Source organism: Microcaecilia unicolor, chromosome 8 (assembly GCF_901765095.1).
Source record: "Microcaecilia unicolor chromosome 8, aMicUni1.1, whole genome shotgun sequence".
NCBI classification, from domain to species: domain Eukaryota; kingdom Metazoa; phylum Chordata; class Amphibia; order Gymnophiona; family Siphonopidae; genus Microcaecilia; species Microcaecilia unicolor.
Window position 1 is genome coordinate 138,448,844 of NC_044038.1, and position 13,586 is coordinate 138,462,429.

A 13,586-nucleotide genomic window follows, 5' to 3' on the forward strand; every position below is an offset into this window, starting at 1 on the left:
AGTGGTAGTCCAACAATGTCCCTATCAGATTCCAGAAGCTTGGCAACAAGCTGTGGTGAAAGAGGTTGCTTAAATGCTGGAACTGGGTGCCATAGAGGAGTCAACCCGTAACTGGTCATCTCCCATTGTGCTGGTGGAAAACCAGACAGGAGTATCCAGTTTTGTATTGATTTCTGGAAGGTGAATGCTGTCTCCAAACTAGAGGCCTATCTAATCCTGAGGGTAGATGAACTCAGCGAGTGACTGGGATGAACCAGATTCATCTCGACCTTGAGGTTATTGGCAGGTACCCCTCACCCCGGCTGCCAAGGAGAGGACAGCTTTTTCCATGCCCCAAGGTTTATTCCACAGAATTGCCATTTGGCCTTCAAGAGGCTCCAACTACCTTCTAGCACCTCATGGACAGATCGCTCAGCATGGATTGCTTAGACGACATTGCCATCTACAGTTAGGATTGGAGGATCCATCTGATCCAGGTAGAAGCAGTACTGGATAGTCAACAGACTGTTGTGTTAACAGAGAATCTTAAGTGAGGACTTCTAGAGCAGGACAAATCTTTATTGGTAAGTTATTTGCTGGGAAATTGCTTTTAAACTTGGGAAATGTAGATTTAGAGTTAAATAGGTTATCTTAGTGTCTTTATTTTTAAGTTAATCTACTTATTTAGCAAAGGCAGTTTAAGCAATTTAGGGTTTTTTTGTTTAGCATTTAAAGTCTCTATTACAGTTCCATAGGCTAGCAGCTGAGGAACTATTCTAAAGTTTACCATAGCATCAGTATAGAGCAGAGCTGATAGTCATAAGAAACCCCAGTATAGAGTTTTAACTATTTGCAGCACAGCTTAGCCAGTTCAAATAAGGAATACAGAGCTGATAGTCATAGGAAATCCTAGTTTAGAGTTTTAACTTTTGTTTACAGCACAACTTGGCCATTTAAAACAACAACAACAACAAAATAATACCTATCATGAAACAAGGTAGAGTCATACTTGTGTGTCTTTATTTTAAAATTATTTGTTAAAATAAAGTTGCTTTCATAGAGAATCTTTTACAAAGGGTCTTCCTGTTAAGAAGTAAGAAACACTGTAATAGTGTTCAGTTATCTGTCAATCAAGCCACAGGAACTGATTAAAAAGGGAAGTTAAAAAGGGCCCTATTGTCAAACTTTGTAGTGTGAGTCATCTAAACAACACAGGCTCATAAGTGAGGACTTCCAGACCAGGACAAATTTTCATTGCACAGTCCATTTAAAACATTTGCTGATGTCCCACTTGACTACTGCAACATTATATATATTTTTATTTATTTATTTATTTGCTGCATTTGTATCCCACATTTTCCCACCTATTTGCAGGCTCAATGTGGCTTACATTATATAGCAATGGCATCACCATTAACAGAGTAAGAGGTTCAGCATATTGTTGCAATTAATGTACAAGAATAGCAGGTAGGTAGGGTAAATAAAATGATAATACATAACATACAAGTGAGAGTAGGAAAAAATGTAATGTTCAATAATGATAATATGATAAAATAATTAAATCAGAAGGGATCAATATTGGTTGGTTCTGGTATAGATTAGGAAACAAGTCTTTAAGGAGGATTCTTTTTGTAAGTCTCTTTGAACAGGTACGTCTTCAGTAACTTCCGGAAGGTTGTCAAGTCATGCGTAGTTTTTATAGTATGTGGGTTCCAGTAGGGCTATATGTTGTTTGCAGATGTTGCAAAATACGGCTGCCAGACTAATATTGCTATGAAGCGTATCTTCAAAAAGGCCACGCTTCATGGTGGTGGGTCAATCTGATTAACAGAATACTTTTCGTGGCAGTGAGGTTTTTTTTGGTTGACAAAATGTACACTGGAAAGCATTGGTTTTCTGGTTGAATGAGCTGCAACCTTATACTATTGCATGGATGTCCAAATTCTGATTTTTTAAAGCTAGAATATGGAGTCACGTGATGCTAGGCGAGGGATAGGACGCCGCAGGGGAGAGCTCTGAGACCCCGGTGTAACATCAACCCCTCTAACGGCCGAAATCGACAAGAGAACAACCCATACAGAGTATAAATAGAAACAGAACATCACCAGGGAGAAAGCTGAGAAGATCCGCCGAAAATATCAATAGTATGGCATCCAAATCGCTGCGGAAAGATGGAGCACGAGGGCGGACTGGAGAAGGCAAAATGGCGGACGCGGGCCCCTCGGGAGAAACTGTGAGCTCTATCTGGGCGGCAGAAATAGCGGCAGAGGTCTCGCAACTGCTGGAGTCATCAGTAGATGTTAAATTGCAGAGAATCTCCAAAAAGCTTGATAATATGGATGGCAAGCTAGAAGGACTAAAGAATGATATGGCGGGATTCCAGCAAAGACTGTCAGAGTTAGAAGATCGGAGTGCACAGCAGGAGGGCCGTGATAAGGACTGGCAGAAGAGGATTACCCAACTAGAAACGAAATTGGAAGACTTGGAGAACAGAGCAAGAAGAAACAATCTCAGACTAGTGGGGATCCCGGAAGCTGTAAGAGAAGTGGATCTGCGCAAAGTTTTAGAGTCCTGGCTACCAAAGGTCTTGCAAGTTAAAGCCCTGGAGAATAACCTAAAGATAGAGCGTGCACACCGCTTGGGACAGTTGAGATCGGGAGAGATTCGTCCACGAGTTGTAATTTGCAAAATCTTAAATTACACTCATAAACAGGAGATCTTGAGAGCTTGGCGATCCCTGGGAAAAGTATGCTATGAAGAGCAGAGGGTGTTGTGTTTCCAGGATTTCTCAGCTGCAGTGGCGGTGCAACGCAAGCAATTTGTGGGCCCCTGTATGGAGCTTCATCAACGTCGAGTTCGCTTTGCCTTGTTGTACCCGGCATGCCTGAGGGTTCACTATGATGGTCAGACACGATTATTTACTGCCCCAGCGGAGGCGATGCAGTTCATCAAGGAGATCAAAGGAGGCATGGAGCAGAATGCGGAGGAGACAGCGTGCTGACAGAAGTAGAGATACCCGTACAGGAGTTTGGATGGTGGGGATCAGTCGGAATAGACGCAGGAGAAATGGACCCACTTTGACAGAGCTGGAGCAGAAATTGGAGAATGCGGTCGAGTAAGACCTCACATGCAACAGCAATAGAGGCCCATGTTTGGGGATTTAAAAGTTTGGAATGTGTTTTTATAGTTTAATAATCCAATTATCTAAAAGGGAATTGTGGTTTGAAAGGGACTTTTAGGCTAAGAGGAACTACATTAGCTTAAATATGGGAGGAGGGTTTAAGCAATTTACGAAGACATGTTGAAAAGGGTTGTTTGTGTTAATTTATAGTTAAGGTTAGAGGGGACGGGGTAGAGCAGACACGTGACCAGTTCTCAGATGAGAACACTATCTGGTGGTCTGGGGAGAGGGGAAGGGAAGGGGGAGGGGAGGGGGGGAGGGGGGAGTTTTGGGTTTTTTTCTTTGGGAATGCATCTGCTGTGTTTGATATTATTTGCTTGCTGACTGTATATATTAGAGGGGATCCATGGAGGACACAATGGTTAAGAGGGGAGGCACCTAAGGGCTGGGAGGTGCGTTCTCCACATGATAGGAAGGAAATCACACGGAGCTATGTGCTACTTTGGAGTGATGGGGCAGGTTAGGTTGATTTCGTGGAATGTGGGGGGGGGGGGGGGGTCTCATCGCCCGTAAAGCGGAAGAAAATTTTACAGGTTTTGCAGCGTCATGCAGCGGACATTGTGTTTCTTCAAGAAACACACCTGACTTCAGTAGAGCACAATAAATTCCGGCAGGGGTGGGTAGAAACTGTAGTCGGGGCCCCAGCTCACAATAAGAAGGCAGGCGTGTTGATTTTGTTTCGAAAGGGGCTGCGGCTGGTCATAAAGTCAGTTAAGAGGAGTGCAGTGGGCAGGTTCATATTGGTAGAAGTAGAGATGGGGGGGATGCCCTACATTTTTTGTAATATATATGCACCAAATGTATATGATAAGAAATTTCACAAAGAAATCATAACATTGTTGACGCCATACCAGAGGGGGAATGTGGTGCTTGGGGGAGATTTTAATATGGTGTATGACCCATTAATGGATAAGACAGGTCGGGGGGGCTTGGGCCCTAGTCACTACTCTAGGGGACTACCGTTTTTGTGTTCCACATTAGATTTGATAGATGTGTGGAGAGTGCTACATCCAGGGTACAGAGATTACACGCACTTATCTCGGGCTCACTCTTCCCTATCCCGAATTGATTACATCTTTGTTTCAAACCCCCTTTTTTCTAAAACAGTGGAGGCAGAGATTGGGCCCAGCGAAATATCGGGCCACTCCCCCATATGGGTGACTTTAGAGGGCACAGGAGAGGGCATGGGGGGTGGACATTTCCATTTGAGCTTTATCGGGACACAAAATTCCAAGAACTTTTAAAAGAAAAGTGGAGGGACTATGAGTATCATAATGGAGGGCACGTAGAACAACCTGGGTTGTATTGGGAAACAGCAAAAGCGGTCCTAAGAGGTGAGATAATCGCATATAGGGCATGGAAGAGGAAACGGAGAGATAAAGAGATACTGAGGTTGGAACGGGAGGTGAGAGTGCACCGGAAGAAATATGGGGCAGCTCAGACAGAAGAACAGAAGTTAATATATTTGGAGGCCCAGAGGGAATTGAATGAACTCATACAGGAGAGGGCACAGAAATCTATTCTGTATTATAAACATCAGATGTTCATGTACGGGAATAAGGCAGGTATTTTGCTAGGCCGATTAGCTAAGGGGAAAAGAGGTACATCTAGGATTTTGCAAGTGAAGAATCAAGAGGGCAGGCTGCTTAGACGGGAACAGGACATAGTAGATAGTTTTAGGCAATACTATGGAAACCTGTATAAGGAGAACACAGACATAATACCTGATAGTGCACTGTTTTTGGATAATATTGACCTCCCAATGTTGACAGACTCCTAGAAACAAAATCTTAATGGCCCCATTGGAGAGGGGGAGCTGATTTTAGCGTTACAACAGAGCGATATCCACAAAGCGCCAGGGCCCGATGGGTATAGCATGGCTTTTTATAAATTGCTACAAGAACAGGTGACTCCGCCTTTATTAAAGCTTTTTAATTCCATGGCGGCCTCCGGGTCGACCCCAGAGACTTTAAGTATGGCCAAAATGATTGTGTTGCTAAAACCGGGTAAAGACCCGGAGGATATGGGTTCATATAGGCCAATATCCCTATTAAATTGCGATGTTAAACTCTACGCAAAAATTCTGGCAAACCGGTTGGCACGGGTGCTACCGGGTTTGGTAGCATCCCCGCAGGTGGGGTTTGTAAAGGGTAGGTCAGTGGTAAGTAATGTGAGGGCTCTGTTAGCCTCGTTAGAGCATGTGGAGGAACAAGGACAGCCTTCTCTGCTAGTAAGTTTCAATGCAGAGAAGGCTTTTGATCGAGTGGTTTGGCAGTTTATGTTCGCAGTTTTGCAGAAAGTAGGTATAGAAGGTTTTTTCAGGAAGGCGGTAGAGGCTCTGTACTCGAACCCTCAAGCGTTTTTGTGGATCAATGGTGAACGGTCGCAGACGTTCTCAATCAGGAGAGGGGTGAGACAGGGATGCCCTCTCTCCCCATTACTTTTTGTATTGACATTGGATCCCCTGATTAGAGAGATTGAGTCCCATCCGGAAATCGCTGGGTAGATGGGGGACGGTCGGATTTAAGATATCCGCATTTGCGGACGATATTTTGGTACATATCACAGACCCCAGAAAATCTCTAGATAATTTGTTGGAATTATTCAGGGAGTATGGGGACTTTGCTGGATTTCAGGTCAACTTCTCAAAATCTTTGGCACTAACAATATCGGATAAAGTACGGGGGGAGAGGGGTTCCCATTAAAGTGGGCTAACGACAGTTTGACATACTTAGGGGTGCAGGTTGCCATGAAAACTACGGCCTTCTATAGTCTTAATCTTACTAAGTTGCTGGACAACATGAGGCATAGGTTGCAAAAATGGGCAGTATTACTGCTCTCGTTACATGGAAGAATTCAGCTGTTTCGCATGGCAGAATTCCCCAGGTGGCTGTATGTCTTGCAAGTTTTACCGTTACGTTTGAGCAACAAGGATCTTAGGCAATTTCACAAGCATCTACGACAGTTTATCTGGGGGGGGGGGGGGGGGGGGAAAGCCCAAACTATCATTGGAACTCTTAATGGGTTCTTGGAGGGTGGGAGGTATGGGGATCCCAGATATTAAAAAATACAATCAAGCATGTTTGCTAAGACACCTGAGAGACTGGTTATTAGATAAGCAGGATTTCACCCCAAGGGAGCTGGAACAGGCTTTTTTCGCACCATTTCACATACATTACCTACTGCATGGCCCACAGAGCTCGGTGCCCCATAAATTTAAGGATAGTTTACTATTAGGACCTATGAGGGCGGTTTGGAAGGATTTGAATGGGTACTGGGGATCGGCAGCGGACACATCTGATATGTTGCCACTGCAAGGTAACCCTGCGTTCACACCTGGTTCCGAGAATAAGGTATTTAGAAGGTGGGCATCTATGGGTATAACAAGATTGGAACATGTATTGGGGACTAGAGGGGGACTGATGAATCTGGGGGCGTTGGGGGTAGGCATAGATGTTAGTCATGAGTTTGCGCATCAGCAATTAGCCCACTATGTCAGAACCTTAAAGGTGGAACAGTTGAATAGTGGGCATGGGAGGAAAGTAAGGGAATTTTTTAAAGAAATCCCGGGGTCACGGATCTCGATCTCAAGTTTGCACAAGCGACTGTGGGAGTTGAGACCCCAGAGAGATACAGCAGTAATCACAGCCCGTTGGGCACGAGACATCCAGAGACCTAGTTTGAATTTGGATTATATAAAGCTGGTGTCCCGTATACCAGGGATCTCGGTACATGCGAATCTGAGGGAATGCCAATTTCGTATCCTACACAGAGCATACATGACTAAACCACAGGTGTTCAAGATGGGAGGGGTACCAGATCCATTATGTTCTAAGTGTCAACAGCTGGAAGGTACACTGTATCACTGCCTTTGGGAGTGCCCGGGTACACAAAGATATTGGCAATTGATTATAAAGTATTTGGAAGGCTTGGTAAAATCTAGAATAAGCGGCACTCCTCTGGGGATTTTATTCGACAAATATGAACTCTTTGTCTTACAGTGGGGGGCCAACGGCAATTGATTCGTAAGGCCTGCCTGATAGGGAAAAAGGTGATCCTGAATGGGTGGCTGACTGTAGACCCACCAGATTTTTGGCATTGGAGAAACAGATTTCATGACTTGCTGCTGCATGAACGCCGGGCGGTGGGACCCTCGCAAAAGAAAAGAACACGTTTTTTGGAGGTTTGGGGGCCTTATGTTCAGTCCCTGTCTCCAAGGGCACGAAGTTTAGTACTAAATGGTTTCTAGTTTTTTTTGTTTTTTTTTCCTTTTCCTTCTCTCTCTCCTTTTCTGTGGGGGCTTCGTGGCTTGGGAACGGGGCTCAAAGAAGAATGGGAGGTGATGAGACAAAACCCTCCCATTTGTCCTACATTTCTCATACGGGCCCTCTACCAGTTTTTTTTTTGTTGTTGTTGTGATAGGGGTATGCGGTCTTACAGTGTATAAGGCCAGGAGAATTAGGTTATAGATCATAATCTGTGTGCTCCTCGAGCTATTGAAGTATTGGGTGGGGGAGGGGGGAGGGACTGTTCATGCACGTCAAAAGTTTATCAATGTGGTTAATGTCAGCTTTTGCTTAGTCTGATTTGTTTAAGGTTTTCGATCCATTGTATATTGAACTTGGGGAAGCATTCTTTGTTACATCATCAATAACATTTGTTGGAATTTAATTAGGGGGGGAGGGGTGGGTGGGGGGATAAACATGGGGGGAAAAATTTGTATAGTGACTGGAGTTATGACATTGATAATTTGTAGTGGTCTCTTTTCATAGCATACTCTGTATTAGCTCTGTTACTATTAATAAAAAGATTTAAATATAAAGCTAGAATATGGATGTCTAAAACTGAAGTTCATCCATATGGTAAAGGCGGTACGATCTGGCCGTGTTTTGAATGCCCAACTCTGATCTCAGAAGAATATGGGAAGTCTATGTCCAAAAAGATGTATGTTGGTACTTCAACCTGATACCCACCATGTCCAATTTACCAAAAGATGCTCTGGTTGAGCAGCTCTCCACTAAAAAGATTAAGGGAAGTCACCCCCTTAATCCCCTGTGGTTGATACTCCACCCTACTCTACCTCAAATGTGGAACTGCCAAGAGATACCAGGATCTATGACTTCAAGAACTATGAATGTGCATGGTATATATATATTTTTTAATTATGTACCACCTGCAAGACTGAAGGCTATTGTATATATTACAGAGTTGAAGTGTGGTTTCAACAAGGGTCCCTGTATTCTCAGCCTGCTGCTTTTAACCATCAAGGTACTCCTACTCTCTACATGGACATTTATGTTACCATTTTATAAGATGAACGTTCCTATGCTGCCACACAGATACATGGACATCCATTTCTCATATATTTTACAACAGGCTATCCATTCTGTTCTAAAATACTAGCACCACCAGCAATGTACCAACCTGAATATCCATATTCTGAATTGAATATTCTTTCTAAAATGCTGTTCTAGATCTCCTTAAGCATGCAAGGTGATTAGTAGCCAACTCAAGATTATTTCTGTCAAAGAAGTAAAAAAGAAAGGCAAGATCATGTCTGCTTTACATAAGAGGGAAATTTTGAAAAGTGGGTGACCTTTGAACTTATTTTCATAGGAGAAATACAAGCATACTTTCCCAATGAAAAAGTCCCAGGTAAAAGTACCTATAGAGATTTGAACCTGTTTTTGTGTGTTTCTTTTCCTTGATAATATTCTGGGACTCATTCAACCAGGTCAAAGAGGAAGCTCTTGAACAAATCCTGAAAGGTCTATGGTCTACAACCTGCCCTCGACCCCTGCCCAGAAAAGATAGTACAACAAGCGAATATAGGCCTCATTGAAGGGGCCACTGAAATTGTTAACACCTCTCTTGTGGATGGGTAGCTTCCAACTGCACTAAAAAGAGCTGTGATGCATGTGCACTCCCTACTGAAAAAGAACTCACTTGACCAGGACAAGCTCAAAAACTACCAACCAGTCTCTAACATTCCTTTCCTGGCAAAACTTATAAAACAGACAGTCTACATTCAACTCAACAACTGGCTAATTGAAAGTAATTGGCTAGAACCCATGTTAATCTGGCTTCAGACCTGGGTACTAAACAGACAGTTCTAGTTTCCCTTCTTGATGATCTGCACAGAAACCGTGACAGGGGATCTGCCTCCATACTAGTGTTGCTGGATTTCTCAGCAGCGGCTTTTGACACTGTGAATAATAATATCATTCTTGCAAGACTGGCAGAAACAGGTATCAGTGGCACAGTATTTATATGGTTCAAATACTATTTGTCAGTCAGATAACAATCAGTTCTGTTCAGCAACAGTATATCATTACCTTGGACACTAAACTGGGGGGTGTCACAGGGATCCATACTGTCTCCCATTTTATTTAATATCTACTTTAAACCTCTGGCTGAGCTGCTTTGGTCGATGGACACAAAATTCTACATCTACTGCTAACGGTTTTGTGAGGATTGTTCCTCCTTTGTGGTTCTTTCAATGATCTGCAACTACTCATACCTACTGAACCAGATCTACCCACAGCTCTGAGTAAACTGCCTGCCTGCCTAATCTCAACTCAGGAATGGACAAACTCTGCCTGAACTCAAGCAAAACATTGATTCTTTGGGTACCTAACACAAGTGGATAAATACCTGACTTCAAAATACAGGTCAGGAGTCTTGGGGTACTGCTAGATTCACTCTTATCCCGCAAATTCAAACAAACTTTAAAAATTGTCTCTATCACCTACAGAAGCTATGAAATTTCTCTCCAAATTTTGAAAAGATGAGTCTAACCACAGTGGTCTGTGCTATGATAATGCCCTATACACTGGTCAAACAAAAAACAGTTTGCATCAGCTCCAACTAATTCAGAATGCTGCAGCATGACTGATAGAAGGCTGTAAGCAGCTTACCACATCACACCCTTCCTGCAATAACTACACTTCTAAGGCTACATTTAAAACTCTCTGTTTGATTTTCATGGCCCTCAGACAAAATGGGCCTGAGTACTTAAAGAATAACTTAGTCCTTTAAATACCTTTGAGACTCCTAAGCTCCTCTCAAGGATCATCACTATCTGCTCTCATCAAAATAAATTGTATGATGTGATACCTGCAAACGAGCCTTCTCAGGAGTAGCCCCCATACTCTGGAATTTACTCCCAGAGGGGCTTTGTATTACCGAGACTATACACTCGTTCTGACCATACACTCATTCTGCACCTGGACTAGCTTGCAACACACACTGTAACTTACATCAGTTCCTTATATCTTGTTTAACTGTACAAAGAACTTGGCTTGAGTTTAGGCAAACATCTATTTATCCCAAGCATCTTGTCCCCGTCTATATATCTGCACTTGGCCCCTCAGCTATATGGTAAGCTGTATTGTAGAAAAACATTAGTATCGTAGCTATGTTATTTGAATGTTCTATTAGGTGCTTATTAGATATTTCATGAGTATTATGCTGACATCGTATTATATGTCTGTTTTATGAATTTCAGTGCTGTTAAATGTCTATATTTTTGATCCTGTTTCATGGTAGTCCTATTATTAGGTATCAGATTGCTGTTTTCAAGATGGAATATCTAATAAGCACACAATTAGAACATTCAAATAACATTGCTATGATACTAATGCTTTTCTACAATACAGTTTACCATATAGCTGAGGGGTCACGTGCAGATATATAGATGGGAACAAGATACATGGTGCAGAGTCAATTGGGATAAATAAATGGGTGGCTAAACTAAGGGCAAGTTCTTTGTACAGTTAATCAAGATATAAGGAACTGGTCTAAGTTACAGTGTGTGTGTAGCAAGCTAGTACAGGCACAGAGTGGGTGTATAGTCAGTCACCCTATGTATTAAAGACTTGGAATATGTAACCACAAAAAGGTGGTATATCAATTTCCTTTCCCTTTTTCTTTTTACCTAGTGTGTGTATTGTTGATCCTCATATGCACTTTTATCCCAGTAGGAGCTGGCCAGTTTTTAAACAACCAACTAACCCTGGCAAATAGGCATCAGTCTTCGTAAATGACTTCTAAATTTTGTTCTTGAAATTACTTTATAGGTAGAACTGATGTACACAAGCAAGCTTTTGTATGTGAAAAGAAAATGTTCTCCCTTGCCAACCATTATTTTTGAGAAATACTATTACTCTGGATGATAAAGCACATTAAAGTATACACATTTTCATCAACTACGGAAAAATGTTTTTTTGCACAAAGTTTGAAATTTAGTGCTGAAACTGATTTGTAGAAAAATTCTGATGTATCAACTCCTGACATAATGGAACTCTCCTAAAGATCAATTTCATTTGGAAAATAATATAAATATACAACCATGCAGAGACATGGATTTTCATAGTTTACCAGTTTGCTGTTCATCCTAGCTGTTTGATATTCAATCATCCAATGTTAAATGAAACATCAGGCCACCCTTGGCTACGCCACTGCTTTGCGAAGATGGGGAATTTCTCAAGGAAGAGTTAGTTGGATGGGAACAGCTGAAGGAAGTAGAACATCAGTGGGCAAAATTGAAAGGAGCTATTTTAAAGGCAACCAACCTTTATATTAGAAAATTACATAAAAGTAAGAGGAAAAGAAGGCTGCTCTGGTTCTCAAACGTAGTAGATGAAAAGATAAAGAAGTTTAGTCTTCATATGCTACAAGACGACTCAGAAAGAGGAAGACAGGCAAAAATAAATGGAAAAGCGGACAGGAAATCAAACATACAAATAGAAGAAAAGATAGCTGAGACATTTTTTAGATATAAAAGTGCCAGGGGGAAGTGCCAGAGGTGTACATTATAGGGGGGAGGGGGAATGAATTAACATAGGGGGCCACTAGGCTTTTAGGCATGACTAGTGCTTGGTACACTCCTAAATAATGCCTTACAATGCACTTGCTATTGGATTTCTAAGTAAAACTTCGTTCGTTCGCTACAGCTCCCTCTGCCCCGGAACAGGTTACTTCCTCTTCCGGGGCAGAGGGAGCTGCAGTGAACGAAGTTTAGCGAACTCGGAGGAGCAGGTGCGCGCCGCAGCACCCCCCCCCCCAGCGGTGTGCACCCGGGGGGGGGGGTCATTTCACTGGAGGGGGGAGGTGACATCTAGCGGGGGGGGGGGGGGGGGCGCTGCACCCGGGGGGGGGGTGCATCGGCGCTCCGCCCTGGGTGCCATCCAGGCCAGGAATGCCACTGCCTCTGCCCGATCCTATCTCCAACTGCACTTTCCAAACTGTAAGGGAGTCAAGTACAAGAACATTTTTGCCTCGTCCTTCCGCTACTGTAGTCCTAAATACTGGAATGCTCTCCCGCAACACCTTAAAACTCAAGCGGATCACACCCTCTTCAAGAAGTTGTTGAAGACCTACTTCTTTGCCAGGACTTACTCCCCACTTGTCACTGCTGATTGATACACCCTCCTGTCCCTTGCCCTATTTAGTTTCAAACTGTTAGATCCTGTTGCCCTCCTGTCTCCTCCTTGTATACTTCTCTAAGTTGCCTACTTTGTAATTTTACTTAACTTTCTGTAAGCCACATTGTGCCTGTATGAGTGGGAAAATGTGGGATATAAGCGTACAATAAATAAATAAATAAATAAATAAATAAATTAGAAAAGGAAACACTGTGAAATCACATTCTATGTAAGCAGTATAGCACAGGAGAAATAAAAATAAAAAGGGATTATCTACTGTAGGGAACAAAATACAAGATCACTTTCTACCCCAAAATAAAACCCATAAATAAATTATCTGGATACCCACAAAATGCAAAAAAAAAAAAAAAACTTGTGGGACCACAGTACCACAGTGAGCTGTATTTACAAAGCACTTAGACTTAAAAAGCTACGTGGAGGGGCATTTTCGATATGACATCTAAGTCCAGCTTTGGATGTCCAAAATCTGAATAGGAAACAAGGTCATTGTCAAAAAAGAAAAATGTCTATACTTTTTTTTTTTTCAAAAATACTGTTTTGAACAAGGTTTTGTGATTTGAACGTTTTCTTTTTTGTTCCAATTTTGAAAAAAAAAAATCCAAGTGCAAAACGCACAAAATCAAGCCATTTGGATTTAGGAAGAGCCAGCATTTTTAGGAGACTGGTCCCCCAGACATCCCAGGGCACACTAGGGGGCACTGCAGTGGACTTCATACAAATGCTCCCAGGTACACATCTCACCATTGCTCTCCTATCTTGTCTTCTGAGCCCCCCCTAAGAAAAACCCAGTACCCTCCCTTAACACGCCCCCAACATGCTCCCTTGTGATTTGAATGTACTTCTAACAGACTTCATAGAAAAATGTCTAAAAATTGGTTTTGAAAATACCAATTGTGATGGTTTTTGTGAGAAAAACATCCCAGTGCAGATTTATGCCACTTTTTGGACGTTTTTCTCTTTTGAGAATTAGCTCCAAGGCA